The following is a 7567-nucleotide window of genomic DNA, read 5'->3' as shown; positions in this document are numbered from 1 at the left end:
GGGAATTCTAGGGCCCTGTGACTGCCATTCTCAGAGGCAGAGTTGGGTCACTTTGCTGGCTCAGCCTTTAGTCCAGATGGCAGATCTGGGATTCAGAGAGGGCTGATTGTAAGTGGGGCAGAGCTGGGTAGAGGCTGGTGGAAAAAACAGAGGCACTGACTCTGAGCAGGGTTGTTTTATTGAGGATACTCACAACCCAGGAACATTCCTGGAATGGATCGGCCCTTTTCTCCCTCCTTAGAGAGAGGGACCGAGAGCCCTCCAGTCTGCATCCCTTGGCCAAGAAATCCTTTCGTTCCCATATCTTGTGGTTGGATAACTAGACCTCACCTGCCTGCTCAGTGTCGATGCAGGACAGTGAGATCTTGAGTCCTTGATGAGGTCACGGGATCCTCAGTATGAGATTGTACTTGACCATCCTGACTTGGTGCATGGTCAGTCCCATCTAAGACTGCTGTGATCTAGGACATAGAATCCAGACAATCAGAGCAGGATGGGATCTATTCTGTGAGTCTTGAGTATTATTTGTGAGCTTTGAGCTCCTGTGTGCACACCTGCTTCCCTTTCTTGGGTGGGTCTATGCTAGAAAAAGCTTAAAATTAAGGCCTGGGTCTCATCTGTTGTTTTATGCTCAAAGCTAGCACTCTGCCATTTGAGCCACAGCTCCACTTGCAAGGTTTTTGGGTATTTAATTGGAGATAAGAGTGCTCATGGACTTTGCTGCCAAGGGTGGCATCCAACTGCAGGCAACAGATCTCAGGCTCCTGAGGGGATAGTATGACAGGAATGGAAAAGCATCTTTGGCCGGGTGCCAGTGGCTAATGGCTGTCATCCTAAGGACTCAGGAGCTGAGATCTGAAGATCACAGTTCAAAGCAAGCTTGGGCAGGAAAGACCCTCAGACTCTTCTCTCCAACAAAGCACCAGAAAACCAGAAGTGGTGTTGTGGCTCAAGTAGTAGAGTGCTGGCCTTGAGCTGAGGAGCTCCAGAACAGCACCCAGGCCCAAAGTTCAAGCGCCACAACCAACAAAAAGAAAGTACAATATCTTTGCCTGCAAAGGACTATGGAGGTGTGGGGGGGGGGGGAGGGTTGGGATGGTAGGCATTAGTGCCATACTCAGTCATTGGATTAGATGGATTGTCCCAAACTCTTAGTCCACGGCAGCTGATTCTTGAACCCAGGGGAAGCTCTGGGTTGGACGTCAACCATCGGACCTCAGTCTCCTCACGGGAGAGTTGTGAGAAAAATAAGTAACTTATACAGAGGGATCTTCTGAGCAGGGCCAGGCACAAATGGCACGGCTGTCAGATACGGATGTCAGCAATTCTGTGAGCATATGACAGGAAGTTACATGGAAAGGGCTCAGACGGGGCCTGTTATTAATCGTGCAACACGTGTGGGATTATGAAACAAAACATGGCTGTCTTTCATCATTACTCTATCCCCATGAGGAAGGGGATCCTTCACTGTAATCAGTTGTGCAGCTAGAGAAAACGTGGCATGGAGAAGCTGGGTGAACCACTCATGACCCCCAGCTGACAGGAAGCTCAGCCTGACTTCTCTGCCATGCTCCTTAGGACAGTGGGTGTTATTCAGTCCACTTCTTGTGGTAGGAAGTCCACTTCTTGTCATTTGTGGGGCTTGAATTCTGGGCCTGGATGCTGTCCCCAAGCTCCTCAGGTCAAGGCTAGTGCTCTAGCTCATGAGACACAATGTCTTTTCCATTTTTCTTGTGGTTCTTTGAGGATAAGAGTCTCACAGATGTTTCTGCCCTGGCCACCCATGAACCATGATCTTCACATCTCAGCCTCCTGTGTAGTTAGGATTATAGGCCTGAGTCACCGGCAACTGGCTAAGTGTAATTCTGGCCCTCTCTCCCTCTCCCTCTCCCTCTCCGTCTCTGTCTCTCTCTGTCTCTGTCTGTCTGTCTGTCTGTCTGTCTGTCTCTCTCTCTCTCTCTCTCTCCCTCCCTCCCTCTCTTTCTCTCTCTCTGGAACTGGAACTGTTTGAATGGGTGCTGGAAGAGGTGGCCCAGCATCCCCATGTGGCTGGAACCCAAGGTGGCCCTCTCATTCTGGATGTGGACTGTGGATCAGGAGCTGTGTCACTGAAGTGTCTTTGGAAAAGGCTAGTCTGAGTTGGCCTTAGGGTGTGTTTGTGTGTGTGTGTGTGTGTGTGTGTGTGTGTGTGTGTGTGTGTGTGTGTGTTCGTGTGTGTGTCGGGGAGTGTCGGGGATACCTACCCTCCTCTCTGGGGTGCCTCATCCTCCCAGCAGGAAGTGCATCCAGTATCCTGACCCCAAGGAAGGTGGATGGGGGAGGGTACTTAAGGTCACATCCAGGGGGATGATCCGAATTCTGTCCTACAACCGAAGGCTGGACAGATAAAGGAGAGAAGGAGAGGTTTAGGGGAACATCAAGGGAAGCCCCTTAACTTTGACTAAAAATACCAGCCAGATCAAAGAATGAATTCATCTTTCTTGGTAGTCAGATAAAATGTGTACACTGTTTATTTATTTTGTTATGATTGTGTGAGTACTAGGGCTTGGATTCAGGGCCTGGGTATTATCCCTGAGCTTCTTTTGTTCAAGGCTGAGGCTCTATGACTTGAGCCACAGCACCACATCTGGCTTTTTTGTGTGTGGGTTGGGGGCGGGACAGGTGGTATATGGGAGATAATAATCTCATGGACTTTCCCGCCCGGGCTGGCTCTGAGTCACGACCATCAGACCTCAGACTCCCGAATAGCCAGGATGATGAGTGGGAGCCAAGAGCTCCTGAACTCCACCATCCATGAGGCCACAGGACCAAGGGAAAGGACACTGTGGATGCAACTTTGTAGTTGGCCCCCATTTGCAGACTGAGCCCTGAGCACTGGTGAGGAAAGCAGGGATCTGAGCCCTGGGACTCCTGGGATAGCGACTGCTATGAGCAGCAGCCAGCTAGCTGGCTGTGGATTTGTGAGCCCACAAGACTTTCATTAGCCCAACTCAACACCCACCGGAGATGTGCCTGACAGATTCGCACTCTTGTGATACCCGTTTGAGCGGCTGTTACCTGCCATGCCAGTTGCAACTTCTGGCCCTCCTTGCCCCAAACCCATGGTCTGAGAAGTTGATTTACTGCTCAGATCCACACTGCACCCATGACAGATGCCATTCTGATGACCCAGCCGATGACCTCTGTTCCCCAAGGCTGGAAACTTCTCTGATAATGTGGCCTGCTCTGTAGCAAAGTCTTCCAAATGGGCTGCTCTCAAGACTTGTAGGACACCTAGACATTGGGAGAAACTCAGGGGCCCACTGGAAAATACTCTGGCTACAGCCAAAGAGTGAGTTCCAAGCAGGCCAGGGGAGTTGGTCATGGGACTGGAACTCTGGACCTGGGTATTGTCCCCTCAGCTCTTCAGCTTATTGCTTGAGCCACAGTGCCTCTTCCAGTTTGCTGGTGCTTCCTTGGAGATCACAGTCTCACAGACTTTCCTGCCGGGGCTGGCTTTCAACCAAGCTCCTCAGATTTCAGCCTCCTGAGTCACCGGCGCCCAGATGATCTGGCCATTCACCACAGTGAACTAGGAGCTCCTGACAGCTTTTCTTTTCTTTTCTTTTTTTCTATGTCATTACTGGCCTTGAACTCAGGGTCTGGTTCCAGTTACTTAAGTTTTTCCCTCAAGGCTGGCACTCTACCACTTGAGCAACAGTTCCATTTCTGGCTTTTGGTAGTTCACTGGCAAGAAAAGTCTCACTAACATACCTTTCCTGAGCTGGCTTTGGTCCATGATCTCTGATCCCTGTCTCCTGAGTAGCTAAAGGGAGGGAGCTAATGGTGGCATTGGGGTAGAAACTTTTTTCTTTTTTTTTTTGGAGGGGGGGCTCTGGTGCTGGGGCCTGAACTCTGGGCCTGGGCACTGTCCCTCAGCTCTTCAGCTCAAGGCTAGCACTCTAACACTTGAGCCACATCGACACTTCTGGCTTTTTTCTTTTTGCTTTTGTGATGCTGAAGAATCAAACCCAGAGCCTCATGGATGCAAGGCAAGTGCTCTACTACTGAGCCACCTTCCCAGCCCAGAAGCTTTTCTTAAGCAAGGGTTCTTCCCTACATTTGCCCTGACTCCTCAATGTAAAGGAGGCCCAAGGGTCAGGAGCTGTGAAAAATAGACTTCCAGCCACAGGAAATGGCTGGGGTCCATGGTGAAAAGCCAAGCTAATCTTCCCCCTGGGCCCCATTCTGGGACTCCACCTTCTTCCAAACCTGTGACTCAAGTACAAACCTTGACCCAGCCTTGAATGCCCTGCCAGACTTTTCTGAAGCCACAGAACCTTCATTCCACCCACACCACCTGCTCTATACCACACCTCAGGACTTTTGCCTATTCTGTACCTTCTGCCTGAGGCTCTCTGTCCTGTTCCACACCTTAGAACTCCTGTGGAATTTTGGCACTGATTATATCACCTCCTGGAGCAAGTCTTTCCTTCCTTTCTCTCTCTAGATGTGGAACTTTTGCAGGCTTACTGGCAAATACTCTATCTCGGTGTGTGTGTGTGTGTGTGTGTGTGTGTGTGGGTTTTCCAGTCCTAGAGTTTGAATTCATGCCATGGACACTATCCCTGAGCTTTTCTGCTCATGGCTAGCAGTCTACTACATGAAACACAGCTCTACTTCTGGGTGTTTAATTGGAGAAAAGTTTCTCATATAGAATTTCCTACTTGTAATTATGATCCTCAGATCTCAGCCTCCTGAGTAGCTGAGATTACAGGAGTGAGCCACAAGTAGCTGCCCTATGTCTCTTACCTATAACCTCAGCCCTCTTGAGTCCCAGAAGAATATGTCTCACCAGGCTCACTTTTTTTTTTTGCCAGTCTTGGGGCTTGAACTTAGGGTCTGGGCATGTTCCTTAGATTTTTTTTCTGAGGGCTAGCCATGATGCCACTTTTGCCTTTTTCTGTTTCTGTATTGCTGAGGAATCGAACTCAGGGCTTCGTGCATGCTAGCTAAGCACTCTACCACTAAGCCACATTCGCAGCCCAAGGCTGCCTTTTAACAGGAGTTATGAGGGTGAGATTTATTGGCTTATCCCTTCAGGCATAGAAATTGCTGACTATTTCATATCTTTGCTGAGATTTGGAACCAGTCTTTGACTCGGCAATGAGGAATGATGAATGAGTGAGAGCCACCAGGCCCTAGAGGTCTAGGGATAGAGAATATGGATCCAGAACCTTCCACCACTCCTACAGCCTAGGAACTCTGAGGGCTTGTCCCAGCTTGCTCAAGTTGGGTGGGCTGAGCATGGGCAACCTGCTGAATGCCCATCATCCATACAACATCCTTTCATACACAGAGACATGAAGTTACTGCTGCCTTTTTTATTCGGGGTGGGGGGGTTGGGGAGGCAAGTCTGGGGTGGAACTGTGAGCCTACGCTCTGTCTCTGAGCTCCTTTTGCTCAAGAGTAACACTCTGCAACTTGAGACACAATCCCAGTCATTTTTTTTTCCCTGTGATCTGTTAGAAATGAGAGTGTCACCGACTTTCCTGCCCTAGCTGAATTCAAATTGGCATTCTCTACATTCTCAGCCTCCTGAGGAGCTAGGATTATAGGCAGGAGCTGCTGACACCTGGCTTTCTTTTCTTCTTGTTTTTATTTTTTTAATAGTAACAATCTAATATATTCATGGTGTCATTCTAATTGTTTGCATTCGAAGTAAGCTACCCAGGCTTGGAGTTCGAATGCTAGGACTGTTACCTAAAAATGGAGGGAGATCCTGACAAACTCATTCCTACTCGTGTGAATGCTAATGGAATGCTATAAAATAATAATTAAATTTGCAGTTAATTCATGATTCTATTTTAGAATGCAACACAAATATTATTGGATTTATATTTTCCATTTTAGCACCATGGCATGATTCCTCTAATGGAAGGATATTAACTAATTTTTAATTAATGTTTTTATATGTATTCAACCATGATACTAATGTTGCCATAATGTAATAACAAATAATTGGTAATAATATACATATATATAAATTAATATCCTCACATTCCTTCTCATATATATATATATATATATATATATATATATATATGAGAAGGAATATATATATATGTGTGTGTGTGCGTATATATATATATATATATATATATATATGTATATACACATACACAAATATATATCTATCAATGTATATATTGGTCACTACTGTGGCTTGATCAAAGGTCCTCAGAATTTCCTGGCAGCTCAGTTTGCTGAAGGCTGGTGTGTTAAGACTGTGACCCCATGTATGGTTTGGGCATTGCAGGCAGGGACTTGAAATCCCAGCATGGCCAAAAATTTATTCATGGAGTAAGAAGCCAATTTTGACACATTTATTTTCCTTCTCTGAGAAAGTCCTGAATCTCAGTATGATGTATAATCCGTATGCAAATATAATCTAGGTGATATGATGTAATAAATGAAGTGTTATATGTGTAATAATACCAAATAAATAAGGGTAATAAAGGTCATATGCAGTAAACCCATGTATATAAATAAATACAATATATGAATATTATTTTTTCCAAGTGCTGGGGCTTGAGTCCATGCCCTGGGAACTGGTCTGAATTTCTTGTCTTCAAGGATGTTGAGCTTCTCTTTCACCCACAATGTCACAGAGTTACCCAGGCCCTGAGTTTAAATCCCAGGCCTGCCAGAAAAATGGTGCATATTCCAAGCCAGGGCCTTATTATTATTATTTAATTCTTTTTTGGCCCAGCACAGGGCTTTAACTTAGGTCTTGGCACCTCTGCCACAACCAACCCAGGGATCCTAGGACCCGAGTTCAAATCTCAGGGATGGCAAAAATAAAAAACAAAAACAAGGAGAAGCATAAAACTGAGAAGTTCAAGAAAGGGATTTTACCTTTTTTTCCCTTTGGTATTGTGACCATCCTGGGTCTAAATGACAAGGCCCAGAAAGTGCACATGACCTTGCATTGCTGATGTTTGGCAGGCTATTAGGGAAGCCATAGCCAAAACCGGCAACTTGGGCCTGGAGTTCTCATCCCGGTTCTGTCACTAATGAATGGTGGGAGGTTCTAAGAAATACATTCTGATGATACATCCATACAAATGGATTGTTATAAAAGTAACAAATTAGTAGTGTATGATATTCATATTATACACAATTATACTACATTGGCTAATTTTCAATTAATACTTTATTATGTATTCAATCATGATACTTAAAAAAGGAAGGAATAATTTAGTTGCCAATAATTAGTAGTAATAACATATATGCAATTTCATAATATAGAAATCTCTCTTAGTTTATACATATATGTCTATCTATCTATCTATCTATCTACCAGTCTACACATTTATCTGTTTATACACTTGTTACACCTGGGGCTCTGTGGTAGACTGCTCCCCAAGTACGTACAAAGCCCTGGGTTCGATTCCTGGCTACCACATGCACAGAAAAATCTGGAAGTTGTGCTGTTGCTCAAGCAGTTGAGCACTAGCTTTGAGCATAAAAGCTTCAGGACTGTGTCTAGACCCTTACTCAAGACCCAAGACTGGCACCAAAAAAG

Source organism: Dipodomys spectabilis, unplaced genomic scaffold (genome assembly GCF_019054845.1).
Source record: "Dipodomys spectabilis isolate Male_0828 unplaced genomic scaffold, ASM1905484v1 ptg000463l, whole genome shotgun sequence".
Lineage (NCBI taxonomy): Eukaryota > Metazoa > Chordata > Mammalia > Rodentia > Heteromyidae > Dipodomys > Dipodomys spectabilis.
The sequence above is the reverse complement of the archived record's forward strand: the minus strand, read 5'-3'. Positions refer to the sequence as shown.